Here is a 12,983-nt window from a genome sequence, read left to right on the forward strand (position 1 = left end):
GGTTGCATACAGGGAATTTTTTGGGGCTGTTCAGGGTCGGAATGGCCTTCGTGAGAACCGAGTGAGCCGGTGGGTCGGCCGCGAAACATGCAGAATGGGCTGCGATAAGCTAAAATGAGCCGTCGCGTTATGCAGAACGGACCACAAAACGGCGCTGCGATATGCAGAAAAGCTCACCAACCCCCCCAAGTTGCCATGTAAAATCCCGGGCCGATTTCTCTTTCCAGTCAACCCCTGTTCTAAGGGTAGAGATGCATCCTTCAAGGCTACATAGCCATTGTTCACATATTGTCAACAAGAACACAAAGGTGACCTCTGCCAGTTTACCTATAACATTGCTTCAACCATGGGTGGACCAGGAAGAGAAATCGATCCCGGATTTTAAATAGAGAATGGCCCAAAAGTTGTTGAGCGTGCGGGGGCTGTCCTTCTCTGCATATCGTTGCCCCTTTCGGCATGTCATTTTGTGGCCCGTTCTACAGCCCCCTTCATCTTATCTTGGCCAGCCCTTCGGGAAAAGTCCCGATGGCCAGTCCGCCCCTGGCTTCAACCCATGCATTAGTCTGGCAAATGTAATGCACTGTTACTGGAGTTCTGCCACCCTCTTTACTCACTGATGTATCATCAGATAAGGTCTGCGCAGCTATGCCTCTTATGGTCACCCTCCCCTATCACCACTTTAAATAAAACACCACCACACCAATCAGAGCTTCACGGAACAGGAAGTCTATTTCAGTAGTAGTCATTCAAACAGAGAGGACTTCCTCTCTGACATTCCTGACCTGGGCTGACTTCCTGCCTATCCTTAGTTTTCCCAGACATGGACAGACAAATGTACACTTTATGACACACATGCATAGAGATCTCACTCCTGACCAACACAAACTGGCAATGTAGGAGACTTAAAATAAAATGTGTGATTTGAAGGTCACAGATTTTAAGTTGTTGTAATTTAAATGTAATCTCTCTGTCTTGCACAAAACATTGTGAAATAAGTGGATTCTATTTTGTTTTTTTCGTGAGTAAGAGACGAGAGCTCATGAGTAAGATTAAGTGCATTTTAGAAATGCCTGGATTTAGAGAACAATTCTCAATGTACAACACACTTTTAACTGCTTGGAAACAAATCCTTTACATTCCTGCATAATACAGGCTAGTTTGGTCAGAATTAGGGTGGTGGCCATGATAATTTTGTCTGGGTTAGGTTAGTTTTTGGAAGCAATTTTGGGGTGAGCTTTTGGGAATGATCACGATATAATGACAACATTATGCCTTAAAGAAACAGTTCACCCAATGAACTGTATGAAACCCAATGAACTGAAAATGAAAATTCAGTGAATATTTACTTAACGTAATGTCACTTCAAGTTGGCGTGACTATCAATTCAGTAGATTTTGGATTCAGCATATATGACATGAACAGTTTGCATCTTGAAAATAAAATGACAACCTAAGTTGTGGTCATTTCCCTTTCAGTTTGCTCTTTTTTTATGTCTTCATATAGGCTATGGAAACACATTGCAGAGATGCAGTATATGTTGGGTACAACAGTGCTAAAGGCACACCTTAAATAACATTTGCATATATATATATATATATATATATATATATATATATATTTACAAAATTGATAATGACAAATTAGTGTTTGGTCTTAAAAAAGTGACCATTTCAGGGATTTTCATGAGCTACATAGAATTTCATTTTAATAAATGTTAAGTATTAGGTCAAACTGCCTCAAAATCAAAAACATTACACACAGTAATCTCAGGAAACAGGACATTTTTACAGTGCAAAGTGATAAATAGGTGTTTAGGAAAGTCCTGTCATAAATCAAAGGAGCCTTTTACAATGGGAGCCTTTAGTGCCATTGTACCCTACAACATACTGTCTAAGCCAAGCACGAATCACACATTTAACTTCTTTAATTTAATTGTAATTGATATACTTGCATTAATGCAATGTTTTATTGATTTTTCCTACATATGTTGTTACATGTTTTATAATGACATAATACATTTCTATGAATAATTCACTGCTGGTGACATCCCATTCATCCAAAACTATTCTCTGCTTTTTCCATGGCTTGGCTTTGATTGGCCCATTTAAAGTTGGGGAACACATTTGACTGCCAGCAGCAAGCGTTGCTATATTTTAATGTCATTCAAGGGTGTTCGAATGAGCAGGAGATTAGATGGGGGGGCCCCTAATTATTTTGCCTTTAGTTCTGGATTAACCCTCTGTTCTGTCGACTTCAATTCACACTCTTCGTTTGATGAAATGTGAACTGACATAAATTCCGCGGCTCACTTTCAATCCGATTATGCAGTTAAATCGCCCTGGTTCGAACCCAAGCAAGAGACTCCAGCGGGTCGCTATTCTCCATGTCCTCCGAAGCACTGACAGCTCCTCCCTCAAACACAGGGACCCACGCTACCTCCTCACAGGACCCACGCTACACTCTTAACCCCTCATGAATAGGGCCTATTCAGCGAGGTAACGCTCGAGAGCAACCTAAATATTGTTTTTATGAGCAGCAAATAGGTGGCACCTCTGATCCCATCGTTCTGAGGCTTTTTTCAAAGTGGAATAGTACTCCGTGTTAGTGTTACAGTAACCGGGCTTGTGTTGTTGGCCACAGTTGAAACAAGACGCACACAAGAAACATTTTGCGTTTAGAACGTTTAGATTCGCATCACGCGAATTCCTCTCAGGCTGCGGAACACAATCATACATGGTGTTTAGCTTTTTCTCCAGAGAACAGCTTTGTTATGCCAAAAAGAACATTCGTTTTTAACACACATACATACATTTAACGCGTTCACAAAATGTAAATCTTAATTTGACGGACATTTATTTTATTTATTTTTATCACTGTTATCCTTTTGTCAACCTATATAAGTTTTTTTTTCTTTCTTTCTTTCACTAAAAAAAGAAATAGCCCACTTTTGGTGAGTTCTTTGGTTTTCCTGCCACTAATATTATAGCTCCCACCAAACTAATCTTTCCAAACCTTAAAATATCTAGGCCTAAAACTTAACAGCATAATACCCCATCAAGTCCCATTTAAACAGTTCTACACTTCTTCGTTTTACTGAATTAAACGTTAATGTTTTTAGTTACAGCCAGGCTGCTTTTAATGTGTTGAATTTTAAAGCCAGGCAGAGGGTGACATTAGAGCGGACAGTGAAAGTATTTTGCATTCATTAGTCTTAAGCCATTTAAATCTATTGTGGGCTATCCCATGAACTTGCGATGCATTTTCACACTGATAATGAGAGCAAGGGTTTTTTTTTGTTGTTGACAAAATTGGCTAAATAATAAAATAATAATAAAAATCCCATCTATCCAACATTTCTTAATTTTTGACTGCTTTGTATGAGCTATCCTTAATAACTGATTATGTCTATTTACAATTAATAAATATAATAAATTATTTTCTTTATAGAATTAGTTATTTTATTGTGTGCCGACATCAGATGCTTGGGTTGTACATTTTTTCCATTCAAAAACAAATAAATATATATGTATTAGCTGTGAATTTGCCATTACAATGATAAATCATTCATTATTAATCAGCTTTTACTGAGAGATTAAGGTAGAATATCAGTATTCAAATTTCCATTCTCTGAAATCCATGCTTAAATATGATAAATCAATCATGATGTGAAATAAAATTTAGCTTTTAGTTATTGGCCATATGTCATTTTCTAGTTTTATTTATTTATTTTACTCATAGAACAATTAAGAGTGTTGTACTGTAGGACGCTCTTAAGAAATGTTGTGCTTTGAGTCTCTGTGATCTGCTCGGTACATTTCCCCAACTTTCCAAACCTTTTGGAGCAAATCTTGGAATACTGCTTGTCCAGGTGGTGGAAATTAGAGTGAGCAATAGAGATTATACTTTAGTTCCTGCAATACATGCTGCTTTATTGTCTTATATTGTTGCCATTGATTGACTTAAGATATTCACTCTCAGCTGGTCCTTTTGGGTTTTTGATCCAGACAGGGAAGTTTTACCTTGTAGTTGTGAAATAAAGAAACATTTATATTTCATTTAACATGTATAAATATTTCCTTATTTTCTGGGTGAACAGTTCTGGATACATTTCATATAATAAACTTCTTTCCATACTCAGCTGCTTGGAGATGCATATTCAATTTGAGTGAGTTTCAGTTTGTGGAATGTGATATTGAATCATACATTTCTTACATCAGTTCTTGAGTTGTTCTCTTCATATTTAGTGCTTTTTCCTCTTCAAACAAGTTCAGTGATTTTCCCAGGAGTGAGAAAGAGAGCTTTGAAATCTCTAAACTGGTATGGACCTCACCAACTCTCACCAAGCCTCTCTGTTTGATTTGATGCTCTTGTGTGCCAATGCAAAATCTTTCTTTTGTTGTGTCTGGATAAGCTTAATGATGTCTTTAACTTGCCAGAGCTCTAAATAGAGAGAATGAGCAGATACATATAAAATGGAGACTTTCAAAGAAAAACTAAAGTTTATAGACTAAGGTATAGGACAATTAAAGACTTATTTGAATCTGGATGAAAAAGCCTTAAACTGAGAAACATGACATCTGTGTCACGGGATGTGTCAGGAACGATGACCAAATTGCAGGAATGAGGCAAATAAAGATTTTATTGACTGAAACAATACAAACAGGGAAATCAAACTCTCACAAGGGAGAAAAACTGAAAAGTAAACAATAACAAACTTTTAAACTGAAACACAAAATGTCAACCTGGACTGGAGGCTGAGCAAACAAAACACTGACTAAAATGATCTGACAAACACGAGAGGAAAAAGGAGCAAAATATCTACAGGTAGAGCATAAGAGGAACAGGCAAAGACAATAAACATAACGAGCTAGACTAGGGAGTAAGGCCAGAGGGAACGAGGGGGCGGAGTAGAGAGAGCACATGGCAATCATAAACATTTGGCTCAGCCATGTGCTCATACACAGTACAAACTCACAAAGTCTAGAAACAGATGGCCCTTTTTCACCGACATGGTTCAGGTGCGGGTTCCTATGCACCTGAACCATGTGCATGTGACAGGATGATCTTACCATAAAGTTAAAGGAAAGGAAAACTTACTAAAGTTTTCCCAAAAAACATCAGTAGCTGCAGCAAGGAGTACTTCTTCACTCTAAAACAACAATAAAAATCCCACAAAATGATTAGAAATAAAATAAAATCAGGTAACACACCAAAAAAGTCCTCTACTTGTGAATTGGTATTTACGAAGATCCGAGATAAACTAATGTCTTCAAAAACAAGGGTAAATGCTGTATACAAACACACTTTGTGTCATGTTTATGTTTGAGGTAGTCACATGAAACAACCATGTAGGCAGTAACCCATTACTTCACTGTTCGACTCTCAGGTCAGCGTGGCCAGTTTACGCTAGGCCCCAGATTGCCCTGGCTATGAACCAGTGGAGCACAGGCTCGGCACGAGAACCTTTGCAATTCTGGTGGAAAAGTGCTAAGACAAAGATAACAGGACAGACAGAATGGGATCATGACAGTCTGTGTACTGAAATTCACCTTATTGAAGCTTTCCAAGCATATGATGTCACTGTATACTGTGTGCATGTGCATTCCAGTGTTTAAAAGCAAGAAATCTTAAGAAAAGTGATAAAATTAGCAAATCAGAGAACAAATTTGTGCCTCAGCATTGAGTATACAGAGTAGATGACACAGCCAATGCCTGTGTCCTCACGGGGCAGCAAACACATCCACAAATGCCATTATTAAGGGATCAATCAGGGTCTGAATGGACTAGCATTATCTAGACTTCTAATTCTGGTTTACCATCACCTGTAATAACTATAAGACAAGTGGTAATCTCATAAGCCCCAGCAGCATTAACATATTCTTCATTAGCTTGTTCAAACCTGAAGGATGCACTTTCTCTCTTGACAGTCTCAACTCCTGCACTCTGACTGCTTGGGTGGCTTGGTGGCTAAGTGACCGGTCTGAATGTGATATATATATATATATATATATGTATATTAGGGATTATCTGTATTAGCATTGGCATTAACCAATGTGGCAATATTCTTAGCATGGATTGGGATAATTGGAATAGGAGGAGAAGATGGCTGATCCATTAGTTCATTCTGTTTGCTCAGTAGAAGGGCCGCATCATTCTTAAAATGTTCTTCTTTTTCTTGGGAATGTTTTTGTGGGGTTCTTTGTGTTGCACAACCTCTGTATGCTTACTAAAACTAAGAAGATTCTGCTACAAAGGAAATGCCTTGGAGTCTTAGCATAGCTTGCGCATAGTATCGGCAGTAAGACAAGATGTTTCAAGTGACTCTTGAAGGAATGACCCAGTCAGACCACACAATCTGTGCTCAACAAGAGAAAGAACTTTGAAATCTATAAACACCTTGAAAAGTCCCATTTTGCAGCTATAATGCTTTGCTTTCGAAGCTCACCATCAAGTGTGCCAAAAACTACTTCAAAGAAAATTGAAATGTAAAAAATTCTGTCAGGATAGAAAAGGATTATTCTAAGGTTTTAAATTGAATTCAGTTATTTTGCCTACATTGTGTTTTTCTTCTTTTTTCTTTTCTTTTTTAGTTTGGTTGGCTGGTTTGTGAGCAGCCAAATGAACAATTGTACTGGAGTTCTGATTAGGTATATCATTAGGACAGATAAGTTCTAAGATCACAATCTTTTGTGATTTCCTTGTCATTCACCTTCTGATGAATTTCAGCATTTATAGGAAAAATATCAAATACTGTAAGAGGAACTGAATTAAATAAAATGTTCTTTTTTCATTCTTTTCATTTGGTTTTCGACCATTGAAAATATGTCAAATTTAGAAATGTACAAATAGAGCCACATTGAGAGCCCTACATCTCTGGGATTTAACCACACGGGGCCTTAAAAAATGCATTAATTCTTATGGAATTATCAGCACTCCAACTATGGAAAACAACACAAAAAAATACTTTTTCCCCAATTTTTGGAAATACAGCTGTAACGCGTTCAGGAGTTAAGGAGGACACGAAGGCGAGTAGCTCCTCTCAAGGTAAATATTTTATTGTAGTCTAACACAGCTTTTAATTTACAACAATCAATTCACTCCCAGACTCTCTCTCTCAAGTGTTCGTGGCGTGGGTCTTTTATCCGCTCTCCCCGTGCTCACTGGAATTAGAGACAGGTGTTAGACATAATTTAGCTCAGGTATAAGTGCCCTTACCGCTTCCCTCTCTCCGGACGGGCACTTGACCACACCACCGCTGCCACAACAGCATTGGCATGTAATGCAACGAGGGGTGCTGAGCTGAAGTTAATTGATTGTACTAAAAGCTACCTTTCTTGGCATAAAAATAAAATTATGATGCTTACATCCTTCAAAGGTTATTACATTTTTTACCTGTACTTTTGCTCCAAGATCATAGGCGAAGATTGTCATTCTGACCACCCTTTACATAATAATGAATTACTCATTAAATATTGATCCATGGTATTTGATTATTGTGTTTTCATTATTCTTTTCAGAAATCTTTTAACAAAATAAAAACAATTCCACTGGGGAAGTTTCTGAAAATGGATTGATTTGATATTGGATAGCCCTTGAATAGAGTCCGATTAGAATAGCAAGTAAAGTCATCAAAACTATAAAGTGGCACATGGAAATATGGTAATTATGTAGTGATCCTAAAATTTTAAACAAAACAAAGCTATCTTGTATTTTAGATTCTTCAAATTGGCAATCTTTTGCCTTGTACAGCTCTGCACACTGGGTATTCTCTCAACTACCTGGAATGTTTTCTAAACGGTTCTGTAGAAGGATAGACAATTGCTGACTGCTTTTCCTTCACTAATTCATCTTTCAAATCAAAAGCTGTATATGTTAACATTAGTTAATGCACTATGAAGTAACATGAACTAACAATTAACAGTTAACAATTAACAAAGATTAAGAAATTATGTAACAAATATATTGTTACGTGTTTGTTCATGATACCTAATATATAACTTAAGTTAATGAATGGAACCTTATGGTAAAGTGTTACCAAAAAAGATAAAATAAATAAATATCTTATATTTTTAGGAAAGCATGGAAATACATAAATTAAGGATGGAAATGCCTTGTTGATGGGAGAGGTCAACAGAGAATGGCCAAACTGGTTTGAGCTGACAAAGTCTACAGTGAATGCTATTTTGAGATGCGGGTTGGCGCTGTTTTGGTGGCATGAGGGTGACCTATGACACTGATTTGTGTGTGTGTGTCTATATATATATATATGTATATATGTACATACAACTCTTATATACCAAAACATATCTTCTTAACTTGTTGTTACTGCTCTCTGTGTTCTCTGGTCCGAATATCTGTTTTGTACTGATCACTTTATCTCCTAGACTTTGGCCTACTTAACCTGTCTGGCATTTTTCCTTTAGAAGGGTATATCCAAGACTCTGGCTTCTGGTCCTGACAGGGGGCAACTCAACCAGTGAAGAATGGTCCAGGCAGCTGGTGTGACTAAGCCATGCCTTGTAAGGATGGGGCGGAGTGCTATAGACTGAAGGCAGAGAGGGAGGTGAGGTGGATGTTGGGGGGCTTCCATTAGGCTTTCCGCATCTTTACATCGCACCTGTTCACAATTTAAACGCCGACCATTTTTTACTTCTTCATGTCAAAGCTTTGTTAACAAAACAGTTTACTAAGCACTGGTTAGACATGCGTTTAATAAAGTGCAGTGGGTGCTGTCAAAGACCAAAGCGGTCCATATGGACCACACCAAGCATCCTTATTGTCAACCTGTCACTGGACTACTTAGCAGGACCAATTCTGGCCTAACTATACCAGTTCACTAACATAACATATGCAAATCATGTTGCTGGTAACCCATAATACGGAAGGATGGTTATATATTTAAAATAATGAGCTTCAACTCTCAGAGACCCAGCATAGCAGAACTGCAACATTTGTTTTAAGCAATCGATTAATGACCTATTTTAAAATAAAAAATGGTACAAAATTACACATAACCAAAGCTGATACACTTAACTGTATCACAACAACAGTATCAGTGGGAGAAAATTGCATATTAAATGTCACATCTTGCTAAAGTAAAAACATCCTGATGAAAATTATGCTGGAAAACAACTACATTTTTATATTCAGTGGCTTCCTAAAAACACTTTTAAGAAGTAAAAAAAGAAAATCTATCATAAATGTCAAAGCTTGGGTTTCTGAGGGTTAAAATAAAAAACAAAACACAAATATATTGTTGTTACATGAAAGACTCAGTAATATAGGCACAAGCAAACATATAAAAGTGATGGAAAATTATGTAAATGCCTCAAAAATGCATCTGTCAGCTGATATTGGAAACCCAAACAACACTGACAATAAGATAAACTTTTCCATTCAAAATACTGTCTGCATGCTCCAACTGCCAACCGGTTGCTCTGCCCAGTAAAAGAAACAACTCCACTTATAATGATATGGATACTAATGTAATGTGACTTTAACTGGATCATCTTTCACTTATTCACACAGTAAGATGCCCTGTGGAGCTGACAATAGATCCTTTGAGAGCGGAAGGGAGGTCTGCACTGGCCAAAGGTTAAACAGGGCTTTTGGCTGGTGATAAATCACTATTAAATGAGGCCAGCATTGCCGTGCACCATCATTGCTCACTTTCAAACCTTCATTACCTTCTGGTTGTAAAGCTGACACAGCTAATGAACTGACTGCTTTGAACTGGGGCCACAATATTGACTGGTTGCTCTGGGCAGATGTCTCAAGTCAAGCGACTAGTAAATGTACATTTGATTAAGAAAGGCTCTTCAGGTCTTTAGGGGTGGAGATATTCAGAGGGGGTGAGGCTGCTTGGATAGCAGTGGGCTAGTCTACACTTAATGAAAACAGACAAGGAAGTTCATATTAAAACAATTGACTCTTCAGAGAGAAAAGACAAAAGGCTGCTAATGATTAGGTGATGCAAAGGATACTCACTTCCTTTCTTCTATGGGCGCTTTTCTGGAGCTGATTCTGGTTTTGGCGGGTGTGAATGACATTTGCAAAAGGAAAAAGGAACTTTATTTGGGAAGTTGAGACCTAATTTTTTAACAGTTCTTGATTTCATAACATCTTATTTTGGCTAGCAAGTGCATCTCTACAGTTTCCTTTGTATTTTAAACAGGCAGTAATGTTTACCAAAAGACGTTTTAAAATGCCTTGGCCATGGGAAGTATTTGGGCAATACCTAGAAATGTATGAATCTCTATTTTAAACCAAGTGGCTTCATTTGTAATCAAATTATGTTAGAAACTTTCTCAGACTAACTTCAATTTTCTTAGACATTTTTGCAATTATTGTACATTCACCCAACTGGTCGAAAAATAATTTTAGTGGATGTATAAAGTCACTTCCCGTCAAGTTCACACAAGTGTCCTTGCAGAGTACCCACAAGTGTAGTTCACCACATTAACTATTTACATGTAATTCTTATCTTAATTTTGAACAGTATTTTAAACACAGTTTAAACCTAACTGTTCTTTTATGTATATTGTTTTAATGTGCTTGAAAATAAAATGAAATGCTTGAAATGTGTGCTTATGCTGTCTTTCTTTTAAATAATATAACTTGGTGATTTTGTTATCAAATGCAACGAAATTCAGTTTTAAGTACATTACTACATATGTTACTAATTTTCAAAAAATTCTCAATAAATTTATTTTACAAGTCCACAGCAGACTTTAAATTATGAATTGGCCCACAAGAGCTCATTAACTACAGACTGCTAAAAAGGCAGTAGCCCCAAAAAGAAGCATGACTAACTTATCTGGTGCTGCCTGTGAAGGATGGGGAGCTGAAGTAGTGCTGAGATGTGCTGATTAGCATATAATTGGTCCTTTTGTATTAAACACAGGGAATTAGCCTACTGTTCAGCCTGCTGTTAGCAGCCTGGTTTCCTATTCATTTAACACACACAGCCTGCAGGGAAGTACTCTCATCTGGCATATATGGCTAGTCAACAAAAAATACAAATTCAACAATTAAAAGGGTAAAGCTGTCTGTCTGTCCGTCCGTCTGCCCATCCATCCGTCCGTCCGTCTATGGTTAGCTGATATGGCATGCTTCTGGAAAGCTGACATGTTCTGAAGTGATGTGCTATTCTCCATCTTAAACAATTTTAAACAGTATTTTCATAATTCTTGTAGATGTATGCATGTGGTTTTAATGACCTCATATTATTGAGAAAATACATGGAATATTTGTACTTAAAAATAAATTTTAGAAGTGAACCCAAAAAGTGAAACTTTCCCTTATACATTCATATACATTTTATAAATGAAAATCTTTCATAAGCTTCCATGATAATTTTCAAGATATTTTCTTTCATTTAATTGATGTTACTTTTGCTCCCTTTGCCGACTGAATTAAATCTCTTGCTTTTCATTATGCTCAGATCACTAAAGCTGAACACGCATTCTAGTTATTTTACACTCATCTGTTATCTACCCAGTGTTACACCATTAGTCATCATATTGGCCCAGCCATTTCCATGGTGCGCCTGTTGTAAATTTGCTACATGGTGTGTCTGCCACGGTCCCGAACATATTTGTTTGGGTGGTATGCAGTGTGTGTTTATGTGAGAGTGTGTGCACTGCTTTCGGAGGGGAGTCAAACTCCCCCTCCCCCATCTCTGATAAATGGACTGTGGTCAGTCAGGGGGTGGTAGGGGGTTCGCGAGGCCCCACGGGGCCAACAGTGCTCTTGGATGCAGGGATGAGGTTGACCCATGCCAATTATGGTCTTTTGTACTGGCTAACTTTGTGATTGACATCGGTTCTACCCTCTCCCCATGGACCCCATTTACGCATACTGGCCAGTAACTGACCTGCACAGAGGAGGTAACGCACTTACCAATCTTTCAACTGGCTTTTGCCTTTGGGTGAAAGTTTAACTTATAAATTCAGGTAAGCTGTTGGACATTTACTATTTGCTTAACTATAGTTAAAGTTACTTTTTTGATTAGTGTTACAAGCTCAAAACGTTTCCGCTTTGTAAAAAAAGAAAAAGAAAAGAAAACTTACAGAAGGGGAGAATGTATGCACATCAAACTTTAGTCAGGTGCCGAATCAAAGCATCAAGCATTTTAACAAATTAAAGAGGTATATATTTTCACTGTTGCAAAATTCCAGTCAGTTGAGCAACATTTTGATGCAGACGATTGTGCGCCTGAAAATAAAAATACAAATATCAACCAATGGTTGAGCATCAATTAGGAGATATATAGGGATTGTCTGTAAATTACACACATTCTTACTCATGAAGACCCAACCGTATGAAGACAGCATTGGAAGCAAAATTATCTCATTGTGACTTTCTCTTTAATTTTCAATCAATTTATAAGGGTTTGCCTTTTCCTGCCTCTATCAATGAGCTCTCTTTCTGCATCTTTTATTTTCTCCCTAAAGACAGCTGAATGAGCATGCAAGAAGATGTGAGCATAATGACCCCAGCAATGATAACAAAGCCTAATTGGTCACGGAGGCCAGTGGCTAATGAGCTGAAAAAATGAGCCCATGGGTGTGTAATAACTGTATTTTCCTCCATTTCTTCCCCTTTCGTCACAGTCCTGTGTGGCATTTTTAACCAACTAAAATGGCACCAGATGCAACAGGGCTCAGACATTTTGACTTGAATTGGGAAACCATATGTTCAGATAAGTCATGGTTTCCCTTTTCCCACAGGCAGGGGCCAGTGCATCTGTGAGGCTGTGCACTGGTGGCCAGGAAGCCCTACTTTACGACTCCTCACACAAGAAAAAAAGAGCTTACGGTCTTGGACGGCATTACTTAGGCATGAGAGAGTTTACACTTAAAAAGATGAAGAAAGGAAGAGAAATTGGGATGTAATGTTGAGGGTTTGAGATGTCATTTCTTGTTGTTGATTTTGACAGTGATATGTCTGTAAAAGAAAAAGCTATTAACTGAACCTTAATT

Source organism: Xyrauchen texanus, chromosome 49, assembly GCF_025860055.1.
Source record: "Xyrauchen texanus isolate HMW12.3.18 chromosome 49, RBS_HiC_50CHRs, whole genome shotgun sequence".
NCBI classification, from domain to species: domain Eukaryota; kingdom Metazoa; phylum Chordata; class Actinopteri; order Cypriniformes; family Catostomidae; genus Xyrauchen; species Xyrauchen texanus.